General features: G+C 46.1%; 1 protein-coding gene across 7 annotated transcripts in view; it reads right to left on the bottom strand.

Moving 5' to 3' along the window:
* The window catches only part of Adarb1 (adenosine deaminase RNA specific B1), a 122,801-nt gene extending 104,402 nt beyond the window's left edge, over positions 1-18,399 (bottom strand). For all 7 annotated transcript variants that reach the window (XM_040732505.1, XM_040732508.1, XM_040732506.1 and 4 more), the window contains exon 1: positions 18,247-18,399. The gene's annotated coding sequence lies outside the window, so the exon portion shown is untranslated. The remainder of the gene's footprint in view (positions 1-18,246) is intronic.
* Positions 18,400-20,563: the final 2,164 nt, after the last annotated feature.

Here is a 20,563-nt window from a genome sequence, read left to right as displayed (position 1 = left end):
AGAGCTGTGTTCTTATTAAAATAAAATAATGATGCTTAAACTAAAGATGAATTAATTTACAAAGGATCAGAACAGCAGAAACCCAACCCCTATGCAGAATGATGAGCAGATGGGCCTCCGGGGTCTCGTGGCTTACATTCAAATGCCCAGCCCATCACCATCCAGGCACCATCTGGGTTCACCAGTGCCGCCTCCTCACAAAACTCACCGTTCAGGGTATCCACCTTCTCACCCACAGCTCATCACTGTTCCCAGCATGCTAAACATACCATGAATGGGTAGATGGCCAGGCTCACAACCCTCAGAGCCACCAAGCTGCCTAAAGACACATTCACCAGAGGAAACAAGTCAGAAGCCCACACCACCTCCTACCCTCTCTAGGAGTGACTGATGTAGACCAGGCCCACCACTGCTCACTCGGTAGTGACAGTTAATGCCACAAAAAGTACTATTTCACCAAATTATAGCCCTTTAAGCATTAACCTTTCCTAATGTAAAATCACAATTCAACTTCTTTGCCTTTTAATCATAAGAATTTAGTAGAAGCAGAAACAATCATACAAGTAGCTAGGCTGAATGTCAACTAACATCAAAGCAGGGAATTTCAAAGTTCAAGCAGTAGAAGAAATCAGGTTGACTTAAAGTAATACCAGGGGCAAAATTAAGTGGAAGTCTACATAAGGAGAAAATTGTCAGGGACAGTCTATAGATGTGGCAGCCAAATGACAGATGCTTCATGAGGACAAGACTGGCTGATTTTTGTATGTACCACCATACTTCCAACTCCAAAATGTGTCATAACAGGCACACAATAGGAATTCAAAAAAAAAACTGTTCAATGACCTGGTAGACACAGGAATGGAGCAAGGCCTAGTTTGTACTAAGGATAAGAAGTGGCGTGATTTTAAGCCAAAGGCACCCCCCACATTTAAACAGAACTGTTATCACAGCTCATGCTGTGCAGCCAACAAAACTAGTAAGACAGAGCAGTCATGGCCCACAGGCTCAGGATATAAAAACTACTTAAAGATAAACATGGCAGGTATGCAGGCCAAGAGTAAGAACACCATGGTGGCACAGGTCAGCACCAGTCACCTGAAGAGGAAGACGCACTGACCAGATAGCACAGAGCTATTTCGGGGGATGGTCACATGAAAACACTAAGAGGAAAACAATCACCTGCTTCCCAACAATGCTACACTTTCAGCAGTTTTCCAACCAGCTGACAGCACACTGGTAGGCTGAAATAAAATATAGACTAACTAAATTAGCAAATGCTCCAAATAAGGTTTTTTCACCTACCTTGAAAGCTAGGTGCTAAATATTTACACCACTAGGTATACTTTGCATTCTATAAACAACATCTTAAAAAAAATAGGAAGAGCTCGGGGGCTGGGATTGGGAAGAGTTTCTTCTTGAAGAAGGTATTAAATAGAAAATGTGAGTTTTCAATGTTAGGAATAGGGTTTCCTCAGAATGCAGGATGTCAGGAAGCCATCATGAACTTTTCTGTATTTAGAGACTGACTGCAGAGGGAAACCGTGACCATTTCAGCAGATGCAGCAGATGCAGACAGTAAGTTCTACTGCTGTTCAAGACAAAGACGACGCTTAAGAGTCTTCAGCAAACCGGGGAAAGACATTAACTTGACACAGATAACATGTACAGAGCAACTACAATGATGCCCCATTTAATGGCAGTATGAGGAGACTCCAGTGAGAGGAAAGGGTCAGAGAAGCAGCCTGCTCATTACCACTGCCATTTATGCAGTACAAGCCACAGGGTATCCAAGACTCTAGACAATTAATAATGCTACAACTAGACATTAGCTATCATAATACCATAAGTAGGCCATGCTCTCACCATATGATCCTTTATGTAGACACCATGAGATATAATGGCAAGCTGTGGCTATAATCACATACAAAATCCACACAATAACAAACCTTGGAGGATAACTGATGAGACTTTTACTGTGATAATGCTTGACTTGGGGGCCTGGAGCAGACCACTCCAAAATGGAGGATAACATATTAGGCCAACCTCAAGCTACAAAAAATTAATTTCATATGACTCAGCCAAATGTGAAAGGCAAAACAACCACTAGAAGAAAATGAGTAATAATACAGAGAAATGTTCTTAGATGAGATATAATACCCCTGAGACATAAATGAAAAGACCAACACATTTAACTATGAAAAAAAAATCTTATTTTTGGGTAAGGAAAGAAACCAAAGCCAAAGATCAAGGAAGGAAGGAAGCTAATGTAGGAAATACTCATTCCACATCAGGAAGCAAATACTCAATAGCACCTGTAGCATCTGGGTCAGCTGGGGGCTCAACTTTTCCTGAGGTTGGAGAGAAGCCCTCCTTCCCTCTGAGAACCACTGCCCACTCGTATGTGTAGGGGGGAACACCTGTGAAGTGCTGCACACTGCAGCTAGAGAGGCAACCAGGATTTCCAGGAGGATGAAGGTGTCTTACTAAAAGCAACCTGAGCCCCTCTCAGCAGCAGAGGAACACAAGCTGTAGACAAGGAGGCAGAGGCTGGCTTCCCCTTGGCGCTTTAGATCAGCATTGCTCCGGGTGTGCTCTCCGTAGACATTCCTTCTAAACTTTTCATTTTGAAATTTCAGATTAACACAAAGATTGCAAAGGACATATAACGGGTTCCCATATACCCTCCACTTCACCTCTCCTGAAAGCCTGAGCATAGGTAGTCAAGCTGTGAGCACTGGGACAGACCGGGGAGGAAACTGTCAAACTGGGAAATGAACTCCGGTGTGACACCATTAGCTACATCACAGACCTGACTAACAGATGACAGCTTCCCACTAACTGTTTCTCTCCTGGACCCCACCCACCCCACCTTGTATCTCAATGCTGTGACTTCTCTATGTCCTCTATGCAAAGCCAGCCTTCCTTTTCTCCTTAGCTGGATACTGCGTAAGGCCGAAAACTGACAGGTGACCCCAGATGGAGCAGTCCGAGTTCTTTCCTGATTAGGTGATGAGCATGGTTGTTCAGGGACACTAGAGGACTGCATAAGGTAGACAAACTCAACACAGGCCAGGTCATCCCTGGTGAGGCGCTATCTGTTGCCTTTCTCCACTCTAAAGTTACTATTTTTCCGTTTTTAATAAGTAAACAACTTGGGGTAACAATGCTCTGTTTCAAGGCAAATATCCCTTTTCTCCTCAACTTTTCCCCACCAATCTTAGCACTGACCTCTGAAACCCTTGTCCTGGGACCCTAGCACTGTGACCACAGGGTTTGCCTATTATGTGGCCAGACTAGGCCCTTGTTCTGCACTGCCTAGCCTTCCATGAGGAAGAGTTGTCTATTCTCCCATGTTTACATGCTTATCTGGTCAGCTATCTGTATCAGTGGAGTAACCTGTACTTTGTTCTATGAACTAATATAGCTCCCCTTCTTTGTTCTTAGGGAGTTCCTTCAAGTTAGCCTCTGAGCCTTCCCTCTCTTCCCGGCACCAACAGACATCCAGAGACATCTTCTGTAAGCACAGGGTATGTGGGTGCATTCACTGATCCTGAGAGACATTACTTCTGTGCCTTCCCAGAGGACCTGTGTGAGATCACATGTATCCGCATTGACCTGTACTATTAAAGACCACCCAGCTTCAATGCAACACTCCATTCCAGCCCTTCCTGCCTTTATCTGAAACCTCCTGGAACAAGGGGAATCCTGGCTTCTGTTATCCACTATGATCTGCCCATATTCAAAATCACACACACACACAGTACAGCCTCACACGTTTAGCTCCTGACCACTGAGAAACAAGAACAGAACAGCATTTCATTTGATTCTTCTAGCTTTACCCTTAAACAGTCAAGACACTGTTTTCTCTCACTTGCTCTACTTGGGTCTCTACTTACCTCCCATACAGGGTCACCATTATCCTAATTATCTACTTCATTGGTAGATGAAGTATCTGTATCTCCAAAAGACAGGCTGTATCAGTATACTGTATACTGACACATACAATATAATGTATACTATAACAGTGCAGTGACCCCATCCCTTCTTTTCTATCACTTCTACATCCTGCTGTGACCACACTCCTCCATTCCTACCTCTTCTTGTACAAGATCTAGCCAGCATATGTTCCAACATGACGGAAGCTCGCCAAACATTCCTACTCAGCACGTCATGGAAATTGCTGCAAGACAGTCCACAGAGATGGTCCTACTCTTCAAGACTCTCATGCATATGAGTATCTAGGTCATGCTACACATATTTTCATGTTCTTGGATATGTTATCTTGAGATTCCTAGATGTGAGGCTAGGTCAAAGGTAAGCACCTATGTGTTTTTGAAGGCTGAATGTGGGTTTAGGGGATTCCATGGCTCAAAGGGGACAGATGACAGATGATTTTCTCTTCTGAAGAGTGAGTAAAACACACACACACACACACACACACACACACACACAAATACTACTGAGGATCTGACATAAGACTGCCATCTTAAGAAACCCACATAGCTTCTGCTCAACATTATGGTCAAGATAATTCAGATAATTCATTCTGGAAACAACCAAGGTAGAGAACTCAGTAGTAAAAGGCAATGGTTGTGAACCTAGCCTTTAACTGCTGAGCCATCTCTCCAGTCCAGTAGAAGGCAATGGAAAACCAATCCATCTGGCAGAAATATGAAAACACATCCACACAAAGAAACTTTACTAACATGTGAAGTAGCACCATTTGTAATAGTTACAAAGTAGAAACAGCCTAAAGCTCATCTCTTATAAGAATAACCAGGATGTGTTACATCCTCATAACAAAAGAGCAGAACACTGCAAGCCTGCAGTGTGGGTGAGCCTTAGATACACGTAGGGAGAGATCTAGGTACCTGTGGCGCTGACCACGCCCATTTTGGTCAGTGCCTCAGGTACCTAGATCTTGGAGGTGTGGGTTCATATCTCACTTCTGACACCAGCTGTAGATGAATATAACAGTACACGGGATATGGATGTTGTTGGTTATTTATTGTGGGAAATAACTTACATGAGAAACCAAAAACCCAGGTTAGTCTCTGCAGCCTTTCAAGACCTGGCTGGAACCTCGAAAGAGAGCAAGTGCCCCTCTCCTCAGCCCTTTACTCCACACGCCCATATGCACGTGTGGCCATGCCCAAAACAGGCGTAGTCAGCGCCACAGGTATCTCCCCCTACAGATGCATGTAAGTGAACTACACTGCACAGAAGTCTACATAGGACCTGATTTCACTCAAATGAAGGGTTGGCAAAAGGGAATCTAGAGACTGCAGAAGGCCTATGGCAGGGACTGTGTCTTAGTTAAGGTTTCTATTGCTGTGATGAAACACCATAACCAAAAAGCAAGTCGGGCAGGAAAGGGTTTATTCAGCTTACATTTCCACATCCCTGTTCATCACCAAAAGAAATCAGGACAGGTACTCAAGCAGGACAGGAACCTGAAGGCAGGAGCTGATGCAGAGGCCATGGAGGAGTGCTGCTTACTGGCTTGCTCAGCCTGCTTTCTTATAGAACCCAGGACCACTAGCCCAAAGATAACATCACCCACAATGGGCTGGGCTCTCCTTCACTGATCACTAGTTGAGAAAACACCTTACAGCTGGATCTTATGGAGGTATTTCCTCAACTGATGCTCCTTCCTCTCTGATGACTCCAATTTGATGCAAAACCAGCCAGTACAGGCTGCAATGAAAATAACTGAAAACAGACATGGAGGACACTCAGGGTAATGGAAAAGCTCCAAAACTAGACTATGGTAACATTGCCACAGCCCAGACCTACAAGAAAATCCTTGAACTAAAATAAGCAATTTTATTTTCTGCCTCATCTTCTCGGAGTAATCTGAAAATGAACCTTCAGACATACCTGGATCCTACTTGCATTATGTACTGCTTCCTTCCACAGTCAATAAGATCAAGAAAATTCCTGGATCAATTCTTGGATAGACTGTGACAAGGTGCAAGGCTAACCTTACGTCTGCACAGTGCTGCCCTGTCCTGCCTTCACAACGGCAAACATAATCCAGTGAATCCCAATGCTCACGACTGCTGCTGAGGAAAAGGAAAATCTCCCTTTACTCCAGCCAGGGTACCAGGAATAAACAATCCTAAACCCAGTAAGAGTGTACCCTTTATGCCCATCCGATGTGTACCCACAGCTGATCAACACAGGGAAAACCTCAGGCAAGCAGAGTGGGAAGTACATGCTAGGCATGCACAAGAGGCACACACTTGGCAGCGCCCTGCAGGTTACACAGCACCAGCCTTTTCTGCGGAAATATAATCATTGTCCTTATACAGTTTCACTAGAGGGATAAAATTAAAGAGCAGAAAGCTTTTCTGTGAAATGATCAAATATGTCACTCAGTCATCTGCATGTGGGCGATAATCACCTACTATGAGGTACCAAGAAATGCACAGGGGAAAAATCCCCAGAGTAGAAGTCAATGTCTCTGTTCCTGGTAGCTTTATGACATACGTGCCAAAGGCCAGCTGGTTAGCAGAATCCAGACAGAGGTTTTCCTCGGAGCATTTCCAAAAGCCAACTGAGATGTTATGCAAGCCACGTTTTTTCACAGCGTTTCAGCAATGGTGAAATCTAGGTTGAACTCTGTGATCCTAAGTATAGCTCTCAAACCCTTATGATTCATCCCTCTGAATTCCACATCTTATGGAATGGAGATGCTGCAGCTTCATTCCCAAACCTGCTTCTAACTGAAGCAGTCACTTACCAGTCACTGATTATGCCACTGTTTTCTTGGAATTGGGAATTTAAGCAACAACAACAACAAAAAATTATTGCATGAGGCTCTGTAAAAGTTTAGATAGCATTTTAATGAAAATAAATTTTCAATGTATTATGAAAGGAAAAACAATCCCCTGGGGTATTCCACAAAAAGAACACTATGTTACACGGGAAAAATACAAAATGATAAATTCGGTTCCAGAATAACAACTTGGCTGTATTGTTATTTTGGGTGGATATTTCCCCCAGAAAGAAACCAATCTGTATTCATGGAGACTAAGAAACATGCATTTGATGTAAGTAATTTTCCTCCTATCTAGAACAGTATGGACATGAACAATCAGGTCACTGCACCTTGAACTGTGGCCCGAGTACATGAGTCTCTTGGGGTCTTTGCCTTCAAACATATGGGTCTCAGGCCATTTGTACTCAGGTCTAGAACGTGTAAATTAACATTAAGGACTCTCTCTCAGTTTTGTGTGAAGTGTGTGTATTGGGAAGTGGGGGTCATGTGCACTCTCTATGAGGCAACATACAGGATCCCATCTGCTCTTGTGTAGCCAGGCTGCATATAGGTGATAGGCTCTGCAAATTCAACACCTCAACAGGATTCTACTCAAGAGAGAAGAATCTGAGGAAGCAGGTGCCTAGGACACAGAAAGGGGCACAAGGTTTAAGAGGTATCAGACTGGAAGGACTCTAAGGTTAGGCTCCCTAACAACCTCAAATAAATCCCTTTTTTCAATAGAACCAACTCACCCAACATAGGCTAGCCATCATGAGGTTAGTGTGCTTGGGTTGCACTTTTTAACAACAACAAACCCTGTGTTTATGTGCACTGCCCATAAGCAAAGGCACAGGAAACATGTTGACTTTCAGACTTGTTTTCTAGCCCAAGTGGTAGATGTGTTAACAATTTTATAATGTTAGGAGAAGAGACAATTAAATATTTTTTCCAATTTTTTTCCCAGACAGGGTTTCTCTGTGTAACAGTCCTGGCTGTCCTGGAACTCACTTTGTAGAACAGACTGGCCTAGAACTCACTGAGATTCACCTGTCTCTGCATCCTGAGTTCTAGGTGACTGCACCACCACTGACTGGCTTTTGGGGGGGGGAATTAAATCTTAATTGATTGATTATCTTTATCAGACATGATGAACGTCAAATTCACAGAATTGCTAAGTTCAAGACAATAGACAACCTAGGCCCTTTGTACCAAATGAGGTGCAAAAGGGTTTACCAACTCTTGCTCTCTGAAGTGTTGTATTTCCTCACAAAACCAGAGTCCCTTATTTCACCTCCTTCATTCTTGCCCCAAATCTGTTCAACTCTTCAGAACCCTCTTCAAATACTGCACCCTCTCAAAAATCATTGACCCAAGGGGACATGTGTGTGCCAAGTGTTAGCCCTGTATGGACCTTAGCAACCAGGACATGAAGGGCATGATATGTGCTATTAACTACGAATGCACAGGAATTCTACAATTCAAATTTCCGACAACCAGTGAACCTTAGAAGCAACCACTTTAGCATCTTCATTTCACATTCAAGAAAGATGAGGCAGATTCAGGATCATGCTGGGATTATTCCCCACAAGTCCCTAAATTCTGGAGCATTCTCCTGCTTGGTTTTCGACCAAGCAGCTGATAAGCTAGCTACATGTTCTCCAATTTTTAATTCCTGTAAGCCTCCACAGCTAAATCACATAGATTTTTCATTCTGTCTGGCTTTTTTTTTTTCTGAAACCTCCCAGAGCATCCAACTTTCAAATGCTGTTATCACTTAAGGGAATGCATTTCAACCGCATGCCACCCAAGAGTGTAAGATGATGTTGTTGAGGCACAACTTTTTTTTTCCAAGACGTAAGCACCCTGTTTTCAACAGATTAATTTACTATATTATACTTTGTGATTTTATAACAATTTTGAATGTTTTGTAAATGTTTCTATTCTACAAAGAAAAGCAAGGAAGTCTGGAGATAACACAGACATATGGGCATAAATACATGACTGATTCAGCAAGTACAGTAGGGCGTGGGGGCAGTGTGTAAGGCAGAAAAGCATACGGCTTCAGAGGCAGATACTTTCCTCAATTCAGGCTCTATCACTTACCACCTACAGAAAGAATAAGAAAAAGTCACCCCCCCCCCATTCAGCAAGGATTTAAAAATACCTGCCATCTGTCAGCCATTGTTCTGAGCCTTAGGACATATAGAGCACCAGTCCTGTCTTCCAGGGGCTTCCGTTCCTGCCAGGTGTTCATATGTGAGTGAAAGGAGGGAGTAAGGATACAAGCAGATGATAATCAAAGGCGTGACAAAGCATATACACATGAATGTGTGTGCAAAAATATGTAAGAGCTGGCTAGAGACTAAGGGCAGATTGTGGTAGGAGACAGAAGGGACTGCTGGGAACACCTGAGATGGAACAGGTGCAGGGTTTCAAGCAGGAAAGTGACATGATGCGCCTTGTATTAAGAGCGCGTACTTGGCTGCTAGCCAAGAATGAACTGAAAGGACACATGGTGGGAAAAGGGAGATTGACCAGGCAGCAAGTTCTCAGCAATGAAAAGGGATGGTAGCCATCCCACGTAACAGTGTCCTCCCAAGTTCAGCATGAGGATCAAACAAAATTAACCAAGCATGGCACACAGTAAGAGCTTAGTAACTTAACTAAATAATATCCAACTCTCCCAAGAAGTCACTGAGCCTCTTTACATTAGTTTAATGACTGATCTGAAAAATATCTGCCATGGGATCTCCTACAAGAAACTGCTGTAAGGAGTAACTGACCCAAGAGCAATAATCTGATCTCCCTGAGCATACCAGTTCTACCAATTTAAAAGTTAGAGAGTTTGTGACTTACAGACAACATGTGATATATTTCAAACACTAGGTAAGTACAAACAAATACTACACGTCATATACAAGTGGGTAATTTGATGCAAAACACCTGTCATTGAAGACTCTTCTGGTCCTTGGTATCACCTCTCAAGAGTTTCAAGAGCTTCCCTAACAGTTCCTTGACCTACTGTGTCTGACAACAAATAAGACCCATTTCAGAATAAAAGACTTTTTGCTGCACAAAAAGTCAAGAAGTGCCTAACAAGACGGCTCAGAGGGTGAAAGCACTTGCTACACAACCTTGGTGAGTTCAATCCAAAGAACCCATGGTGAAATAAGAGAACCAACTCCCAAAGTCATCCTCATCCCTAAAGACAGTGTGTGGCATTCAGAGGTGCATGCATGCGTGCACACACACACATATACTAATCATAAAAATAAATAAAACAAAATAAAATTAAAACAGAGAGGGAATGAGTCTCTCCTAACTGAAGAGCCCTTGATAGTTAATGGTTTCTGGGGCAGGGAAAGACAAGTTTTTTTAAAAGGTGGGGCCCCAGTAGATCAACCACACTCCAGTAAAGGGTCCCATCCCTACCAGCATGTGATGAGCACAAACTGAACTCAGTAGATTATTTAAAGGGGGTAGGCAAGAAGTTGGAAGAGTTGGGGATAGGGAGATGGGAGGTATCTGGAGAGATGCCAGAAGAAAGAGTTGGGGTGATATGATCAAAATACACATGAGACAGACATTGTGGTTGTGCTGGCTAACTTTATGTCAACTTAACACAAACTAAAGTCATTGCGGATGAATCCACCCCTGGACTTGTGGTCCTGGGTTCTATAAAAAAGCAGGCTGAGCAAGCCATGGGGAGCAAGCCAGTAAACAGCCTCTACATCAACTCCTGCCTCCAGGTTCCTGCCCTATTTGAGTTCCTGTCCTGACTTCCTTCAGTGACGAATAGTGATATGGAAGTATAAGCCAAATAAACCCTTTCCTCCCCAAGTTACTTTTGGTCATGGTGTTTTATCATAGTAACAGTAACCCTAACTAGCATGGGGCGCACGCCTTTAATCCCAGCACTCAGGAGGCTGAGGCAGGTGTATCTCTGTGAGTTCAAGGCCAACCTGAACTACACAGTGAGACCCTGACTCAAAAAGCAAAGAAACAACAAAATACATGAAATCTCAAAAAAGATATTTTTAAAGGGTGGAGGACAAAGAAGGCTGATCAGACAGACCCAGCTGGGCTCCCACACAGGCTTCTCTGTGCCATGAACAGCCATCAGGGAAAGGAGATAGTGACTACAAGACATGGCTGGAGCTTCTGGACAGCTCAACGTGTGGCATCTCATGGGAAGCTGAACAATTACTCACACACATGCTACAAAGTGCCACAGGGCCAAAGCTTCTACGTTTGTGCAGTACCCTTCAGAACACACCTGGGATTTCCTCACAAGTTATGTGTTTATGTGCTTCAAAAAATACCCTTTATAATAAAATGTAAATGTGAATAAACTGGTTCCTTTCTGGAAGGCACTCTAAGGAGGGGTTGTGAGAACCCTGACTTGTCAGTCAGAAGTTCCAGAGGCCCAGACAAAACACTGCGCCTGACGTGGAGGTCATCTTAAAGACAGAGCCCTGAGCCTAGGGATCTATCATGCTCCAGGCAGACAGTATCCAATTGGACAGGACCAGAGGACACTGCTGATGTCTGGGGCAGAGCTGATTGCTTGCACAGTGAAATCTCGCCACCCTCTGAGGATGATGTCATGAGGGGACAGTAGGAAAAACTGGGTCTGAGTTGGTGCTTTCTGCTTCGTCTCTCTACTTCCTGAGCCCAATCCACTACCCGCCACCGAGAAAAGGCCCTGTCTTCTGTCTTTCCCCACCTCTACAACCTTGACTCTGCATTATGTGAAAGCTTCAAACCTACTTAACACCTGCACTGCCTATACCACTTGTTCCTACATGTCCCTTCAGCCCCACCTTCAAATCTCCAACTAGAAGAGATATAGTCCCTTCCACTAAGGGACAACAGTATGTGACTAGACAGCAGAGCTCTCTACAGCTCTACCAAGCAAGTGTTCCCCAAATGTCTTTTCACCATAGCGTCACAGGAAAGGTCCTCTTGACCTCCACTGACACACAGCCCCACTGCCCTCCTTCCTCTAGAGTTGGGGGACATTCCAAATGCAAGCTGATATTTCTTTTAGACCTTTCAGATACCAGGTCCTCTCATCAGAGCTCTCCTTCCACTGAGGACACTTTAAAGACAAGGAGACTTTTTATTTTTAAAAATTCCATTTCATATAAACCTCTCCATAGAAAGACCACATGTTTGTTTGTAAGAACGGTATTCTAGGTCCTACACCATTCTTCCTAATCCAGGCTAGCATGTCTTTCAGATACTTTTGAATGAACTGAAGGTTCCAGATGCAGTAGCTGCCTCTGTGCTAGGGGTGAACAGTCCTCTCTCCTTCAGCCTCTGGAACTTTTTCAAGGACATGCTTCCTGCAGTGTTCACTGCAGTCAGGTCAAGAACATGCTAGTATAACTGTCTGAAGCAAGATACACCAGAGCCTAGACCATTGCTCCCATTTTGAGTTCTATCAGTCTGTTATCCTTTAACCAAAACTTCCTTAGAGAGTCATCCCCATTTAATGTCCCAAATGTCACTTCTCCCCACTGCTACAAAACTCCATCAAAGCCACTGATGTCCTGCCTCTCATCAAATCCAAGGGAATATTTTCCAGACCCCTAAGACTGAAAAGTCCCTAATCACTGGATTTCTGCTTCAGTAGCACAGTCCAGTTTCCCCTCCCCTGTGGACTCCTTGACGAGAATCCCTACCAGTACCCACCTCTGCTCTTCCGCACCCACATTCACTGCTCAGCCTATGATAGGAAACAGCAGCTATACTCAAAAGACACCTACATTTGCATATCTGGCCCAACCTTTTCCTGAGCTTGTCCTTGAATCTCCATGTCTATACAAATCTCATTCAGATGACTAATCATAAAAACAATAAGCTAAGCAAACTCTCTTAAATACTGCTAGCCAGGTACTATTCTAGGCCTTCTTCATTACCTCAGCATATTGACTCAACAAGCATTTGAGATGCTTGTTTTATTTCCTTCCTTCCTTCTTTCCTTCCTTCTTTCTTATTTTGTAGACTCACTATATAGTCCTGTCTGGCCCCCAAACTGCCTCCTTCACACTGGGATTAAAGGTATGTACCACCACGCCTGGTCAAGACACAAATTCTATTCTCCCTGGACTAAGGATAAAAAACTGAAGCACAGAAAAATTAAATAGCTAAGCAGTGGCACATTGACTCCTAGGCTAGTGTGTGGTATGATTGCTGAGCAAGGTCTCAGGCTTCATTTTCCAAATCTCAAATCCTAATCCCTACCCTAAACATACAACCTTCCCAGGCTTCCTACTCCACCAACATGGCACTACCCCAAGCTAAAAGTCAGAAGTCTCAATTCTAAACAATGTGTTGTGATTATATTATTTCAGTATCCCTTTTTATGAAAGCACAAAAGCACTGTAACAGTCTATGTTCCAAGTCAGTCCTTTCAATGAGTGTAAATGAATGCTAAGTGGTAAGAAAGTGTTGCCATCCTCTAATTGGCACATCTTCCTATGTCAGGAATATAAAAAAACAATGGTGCACCTCACAGACAAAGCATCTTACACAGATGCAGCATGCTTAGAGGATCTGTCTGTGCCACTGACCCGCCTATAACATAGGAGTAACAGTAAGAAGCTGGAGAGACAGTTCAGCAGGTAGAGGTGTTTGCTAACAGGACAGACAATCTGAGAAGTCGTCCTGTGACTCCCACATTGTCTACACTCACACATATATACATAAGAATTAAACACATGAATAGAAATGCTGGGCAGTAATAACGTTCACCTTTTGAGCTGTCAGTGGCTTAAGCCTGCAGTTATGAAGTATGTGGAACAGCTTGGCACATGACAAGCTCCTAAAAGCCCACAAACCAGAATGATTTGAAAGATTAAACCAGATCGTGTCCTTCCCTATCATGTTCAAAACTCTCTAAAAGGGAAAAGGGGAGGGGGAAGAGGAGGCAGACCAGCCCTCCTAAGATCTCCCATCACTCTGGGATTAAAATGTAAATCCCTAACCACAGCCTCTATACTCCAGCAAGCAGCAGCCCTCCCCACCTCTCCAGCCTCATTTCCTGACACTCTCCCTCCCTTTCCGACCACAATGGCTCCCTGATGTTAACAACACATGTCAAGGCCTTTACCCTAGAGTCCCCTCTGCCTGAAAGGCTGCGTCAGACTGTAGCCGAACACATCCCCACACTTCTTGGACACCTACTCTGTCTCCTTCCGTAACCTTCTTCCTTTGCCCTTCAGGGTGCACAGACATTAGAGTCTACTCTTGCTTACCATTCCACTGATTCATAATGAGAACACTAGGTGAGCAGAACTAGCCTCATCAGTTTCACTAGGACAATAACCTGGAGCATAGGTGCCACCAATGAGAAAGAAACAGCATCCAGTTTAAAAATCACTGATCTAGAGCCAACAGCTTCCACTCTGCTTTTCAGCATTTACCAGGCACCTTTAAGCTACTTTCCTTCCCTTCCTTCTCCATCTGAACTCAACTCATCATGCCTGAAAGCAAAGTCATTGGCATACAAACTCCTAGAGCACCACATACACACACACACACACACACACACACACACACACACACACACACACACACTGGGAAGAACAATAGGCGGTATTATCAAATTGTTTAAAAGAAGCAACAACAACCTGATATTAATGATCCTAACTGCAGTGGAAGGCAAGGTAGAGATTTCTGCTGGCCTGGTTACAGCACCTTCTCCATCCATTCCTTGAGAAAGACGGTCACTAAGGGATAAGGAAGAAATCTTAGTCAAGTGCAGTGGTTCTCAACCTGAGAGTCATGGCCCCTTTGGGGTAGACCCTTTCACAGGGGACAGATATTGGATACCCTGCATATCATATATTTACATTACAACTCTTAACAGTAGCAAAATTAAAGTTATAAAGTAGCAAAAAAACCCCACAATTTTATGGTTGAGGGGTCACCATAACATGAGGGCTGCAACACTAGGAAGGTTGAGAACCACTGATTTAGAGGATAATTTTTTTTGTTTGGTTGGTTTTTTTAAAAAAAAACAAAACAGGGTTTCTCTTTGTAACTTTGTAGACCAGGCTGGCCTCGAACTCACAGAGATCTGCCTGCCTCTGCCTCCTGAGTGCTGGGGTTAAAGGCATGTGCTACCACAGCCAGGCTTAGTGGATAACTTTTAAGTGAAACTGTTACTAGTTATTTATCCTATTTCATCTACTATAAACATATTAAATAAAGGGTTTTAAACCTAGCCATTTCCCTCACAAACTGTAGACTTTGGATATTCTTATGTTAGAAAATGACACAGAAAACCATCGAGTTTTCCAGTAGAACTGAACCTCTCCAAGCTTTCATACTAACTTTGCTCATTTCCCTAGCATTTGTATAACTTCACTGACTACAATCTCTAAAAGTTGCTTCTAGATAACCTCCTACTTACTTAAACAATATTCTCTGGTCCTATGCATTTACATGGCTAATCACAGCAATCAAGGCAATAGAATCCAATTCTTATGTACAACTTACTGATAAAGGAATTTGGGATTAAAAAACTATGAGCAGGTCTTCCTTGTGCCCATGTCTAAATAAGAACCCTGCTGTTACACTCTTAATGGAAATGTTAAAACACTATTATTTTAAAAGCTGACATAACTCCAGATACTGAGGAACCTAAGACAGGAGAACTGAAAACGCAAGGCCTATCTGGCTACATAGAGAGTGAGTTCAAGGCCAGCCTGGGCAACTTAGTGAGACCATTTCTCAAGGCTGAGATACACCTGAGTGGTAAAGCTCTTGCTTAGCATGTGTCAGGCTCTTGGTTCATTCAATCCCCAGTACCAGAAAAAAAAAACTATATCAAAAACGTATATATACTTTTACATATACATATATATTATATAACTGAGTGGTGGGGTATAGAGAGGAATGAGGTTGAGCCTATTCTGTTGTGTTGTTTGGATATATTACATACATATGAATTGTTTGCCTTCCTGTATGCATACTTAAGTTTTTAAACCTAAAAGTTAAATATTATAATTTTACCTCAAAATGTTAGTGCTATTAAAAATGATTAGTAAGGTAAATGTCAGTGGGTTTTTTGTATTGTGCCTGTATCTAGCACATGACCAGTTGGAAACTGTTCATTCATAGGACAAGATGGGTTTAAATTTTTTTTAATTCCAAAAATTCTAAGACAGTCTAAATGCTTTACGATGTATAAACTCACAAAGAAGTGGGTTTGCCTGTGAGCCAAGATGTGTTTTCAGGATGATGTTATTTCTTGTCTTGGCCTACCAGCAGTGACTGAATGAACACATCATGGAAGAAATACACCATTAAATTCTCTCTTCACCATTGTCCTTGCAGGAAGGTCTCCTGCGATCCTTCCAACCGGAGCTTCCCGCTGATGCAGAAGCAACTGAATGTGCCCGGTTTCTGAAACCCCTTGACATCTAACAGGCACAGAGAACGCATTCCTTTCAAAGCCTGTGAATTCCACCTCTCCACCACTGTGGGGTCACAGCACCCAGCCCAGTATGTCTCATGCAATATTTATCAAGCCCCTGTCGTGGGTGCCCATGCTGTGAATCTGCCCCTTGGAGGAACCTGTACCAAGGGACCATTAATTCCATCGTTCCAAAAGGAGCTCTACCAACCAACCTTCTGCCTCTTTTCTTCTCTCTCTCTCCCTCCCTCCCTCCCTCCCTCCCTCCCTCCCTCCCTCCCTCCCTCCCTCCCTCTCTCTCTCTCTCTCTCTCTCTCTCTCTCTCTCTCTCTCTCTGCAGGGAACCCTCTCAAGCAAGAAGGGTAAAGAAGTTTCATCCCCAAGAAAAGAAGAAACAGCTGGCTTTTACAAACAGCTTAGAAACTGCTCTTGAGACAAACAGCTTTGGAAAACGCAGCTTCCTTTCAAAGGTACAAAGAGGGTTAATACATTATTTCTAATCTCAGAAAAAAAAAACTATTGTTGCAGTAAAAGAGCAAGTTGCTATCAGGCCACTTTTCATTATACTTCCAGAATAGAAATTCATAGAAATTCAACAATGGTTTTCAAAAGAAGGGAAAAGATGTGACAACCCAAACCTGCTAACTGAAAACATTAACGTCCAACCAGACACAACGGTGAGGGTACTCCCCTCATAAATCCCGAACGAAATACATTCCTGGTCGCCAACAGGCAACTCCCGTGTCACTACAGTCTAGCGTCCACATCCTCATCGGACACCTTCTCTGGCACACAGTCACCACACAGTGATTTTCCTACCACCTATGCGAGCGCGTCAAAATTCACCTCCAGCCCCTAATGTCCCAGATGGCTCCCAAAGCAGCAGATGCCTGGCAATCGGGGCACTGGGAACTTCGTCACCCAGGCGAACGGCGCCCCGTGTGGACTCCGAGCCCTCGGAAGGGGCACGGACCACCAAAAAGCAGCCGCCTTTACCCGGGTCACGGTGTCTACACCCTGGAAGCGCGGTGCCTCCTCTGCAGGACACAAGGTGCTCTCCCCAAGGCACAGCCTCCCCTGTGTGGGGCATGGGGCTAGGGTCGCCCTCCTCGGAGTACAGAGTACCATCTGCAGGTTACAGGGTTCCCTCCCGGTGACGCAGTCTCCCCTCTGCGGGGCACTCGGTCCCCCTCCACTGGGTGCAGTCTCCCCTCTGTCAAGCACATGGTCCCTTCTGCAGGGCACAGGGTCCCCATCCCCTGGTACATCTTCCTCTCCCCTGAGCACAGGGTTCCCACCCCCGGGCTCAGCCTCCCTTCTGCTCGGCACAGGTCCCCTCTTGCAGGACACAAGATCCACTCCTCTGGACGCAGTTTCCCCTCTGCCAAGCACATGGTCCCTTCTGCAGGGCACAGGGTCCCCATCCCCGGACTCAGCTTCAGAGTGACACAAGGTGTCTCCTCCCCGGGAGCAGCCTCCCTTCTGCCGGGCACAGGTCCCCTCTCTAGGATACAAGGTCTCCATCCCCGGGCTCAGCTTTCCCCTTGCAGGGCACAGGGTCCCCCTTTTGGGGCGCAGCCTCCCCTCTGCTGGGCTAAGGTCTCCTCCCAGGATACAGGGTCCCCTCCCCGGAGCACACAGGTCCCCTCTGCCCGGCACACGGTTCACCTCCCCGGGCGCAGCCTCCTGTCTGATGGGCACAGGTCCCCTCCCTGGAGTACAGGGTCCCCTCCGCGGGCACAGCCTCCTGTCCGAGAGGCGCACTCTCGGCTCACCGCGGCGCAGCGCATCCCACGCGGACGCGGCGCCTCCAGGAGCGGACAAGCCGTCTTGGGCGCAGCCTCCTCCCGCAGCGCAGCGCAACCGAGAGGACGCGGCCCGCCCTCCCCGCGCCGCCCGGGATGTGCCAGCCACCCGCAGCCCGCCGAGGGCGGGCCCGGGGTCTATAGGGTCTGGGGTCGGCGGTCAGGTCCGCACCCGCCGGCGCTGCGCGGCCTCAGCCACCTGCCCCGCGCTTACATAAACGCGGCCGCACGCGTCCCCGCCGCCTCACCTCGGGTCACGCTGCGCCCGCCGGCTGCCGGGGTCCGGCTTCTGGGCGCTGCGCCGGGCTCGGCTGGCCCCGCGGCCCCGGCCAGGAGCCCCCTCGCCGCCGCCTCAGCCTCAGCCACCTCAGCCTCAGCCGCTGCCTCAGCCTCTGCCTCAGCCTCAGCGCCGGCGGCTCCGCCCCCTCTGCTCGCCCCGCCCCAGCCGCCGCAGCCGCGCGCGCGCACAGGCAAGGGTGGAGTCAGCGCCCGACGCCGACGTGCGCGCGCCCGCGCCTCCAGCCCCGAACCGGCATCTCCCGCTTGTCTAACCGCGAGGGCCAGCGGTTAGAACCAAAACAGATCTCGTGTCGCCAGGGAGACTCTAAGGGGAAGGGAGCCTCGGTCACGCAATGAGAAGATCGACGTGGGGGGCGGGGGGCGGGATTCTCGAACTCTCTCTCACTGAGGGGACCCGAGAGAGCGGGAGCCTCGGATGGGAGCCTCGGGGACAGGTGCGGCCGAGGACCCTAGAGATCCTGTAGAAGCTGGGAACCGGGCAGGGAGCCTGGGAGCCGTTGAAGCGCGACTGTGACTGCCCCACTGCATCGTGTGCGTGGTACCGCGGAATCCCTCAGGAATCATCCCTGGGCCTTCCCCTACTTTTGAGAGATGGCCCTGGTCACACCCACCTCCGTAGACGCTGAGCATTAAGTAGCCAGAGGACCAGGGACATGGTTTTGTGAAACAGTGTGTCTAGTGTTGGTCACTGGGAGAGTCCAAGGAACTAGAAATGGTAGCAGGTTTTTAGCTTAGACCCCCAGGTTCAAGATCAGGTTCTGCCGCTTCTTAGGCACCCCAGACATCTCATTTACTCTCGCTGCTTGTTTCCTCGTTTGTTTAAAAATTTAAAAAAAGACTAGTAAAAGATGAGCGCAGGTTACGTACTGCTAGGAAGTGATTAGCACTCTGTATGGCCTCTCAGCCGGCGATCTCACCCTAGGCTGCTCTGCCAGAATGGGACCTGAAGAGGTCCAGAATCTGAAACATAAACTGACCGCTGCAGTGCTGCAAGCGGGTCAACGTTTGCGCCCATCACTTGACATTAACAGAAGAGCCTGTCCCTCGGGCCAGCCCTCCAGTGAGTTCTTCCTAAAAGCTGGGCGCCGGGCAGTCTCTGCACAGGTCCTTGTTGGCAAGTAAGTAGAAACCATCACTCTTGGGATGCCTACTAGGACTTCAGCCTTAGCATGCAAATTTGTGCATGAGGACAACGTGTCTGTTTCTGGGTATCAAGCTATCCCTGAACTTAATAACTTAAACAGGCACGGTTGGTGAGTCTGGTGATCAGCAGCTTGTACTGTGTTCAGCTGGTTTGGTTCCTCTTGGCTTTGTGGCTGATCTCACCCCCATGCGTTGCCCACTGTTAGAATCTGGCTCGAGTTGCGTCTTATAGCGGCTGTGGTCTACCCACAGGAGAGCAAGTTCCAACACACAGGGCCTCCCCAGCCGCCGCACACATCACCTGTTTTCCCGTGACTCACCGACTAAATTGAAGATGCTGGCCTGGCACAAGTAAATACGAGAGACAGATGTGCACAAAGGAAGTGTGTGCAGTCAGAGGCCATCACATTGACAGGGCACACAGAGGCAAGAAAATGGCATTCTGGTAGCCTCTCGGGTGTCTGGTGATACCCATGCGCATGGGTGTGTCAGCTGACTAGGAAGACATCTTCACTTTCATAGTCTAGAAGTAGGTCATGTCAGGATGCCTGGTAATAGCATATCTAGGAGATAGTCTAGCGTGAGGAACGTGTATGTTGGGCATGAACTGTGCAAACCCACTATGCCACATAGCTCTGAGACTGGACAGACTTGTTCACCTTCCATCTATGGGAGAGATGTGTATCCGTCTGATAACCTGGTCCATCACTGATGATTAGAAAGACTTGATGGTAGAGTCTTAGGAACCATAATGCATACAAATATGAGTTATGGAAGCCTGGAAATGCAGTCTATTGGAAGGAACAGGAGGCTTGTGGCATTTGAGCTACTCCTTTAGCATGAGTAAAGATGGTGATGAGAGTGCCTGAGATGGAGGAAAGAGTGTTTTTCACCCCAGGAATTAGGAAAACTGCTGCCCATATTCCTGCGGAAGTCACCCTGATTGGCCTCCTTAGATCTTACACCCTCCCTCAACTACCAGGAGGTGAAATATACCGAGTGACTAGGCTGCAGGGGATAAACAGATCTGCCGCCTGCCTTTGTACACTTCACAACCTGAGAAATAATTTTACAGTTAACATTGTCATGGGGAGTGAAAATACGCAACAGGCTTATGTGGTC

This window comes from Mesocricetus auratus, unplaced genomic scaffold (genome assembly GCF_017639785.1).
Source record: "Mesocricetus auratus isolate SY011 unplaced genomic scaffold, BCM_Maur_2.0 Super-Scaffold_100027, whole genome shotgun sequence".
Taxonomy (NCBI): domain Eukaryota; kingdom Metazoa; phylum Chordata; class Mammalia; order Rodentia; family Cricetidae; genus Mesocricetus; species Mesocricetus auratus.
Note: the sequence above shows the minus strand (reverse complement) of the source record. Positions and strands in the feature narration are given on the sequence as shown.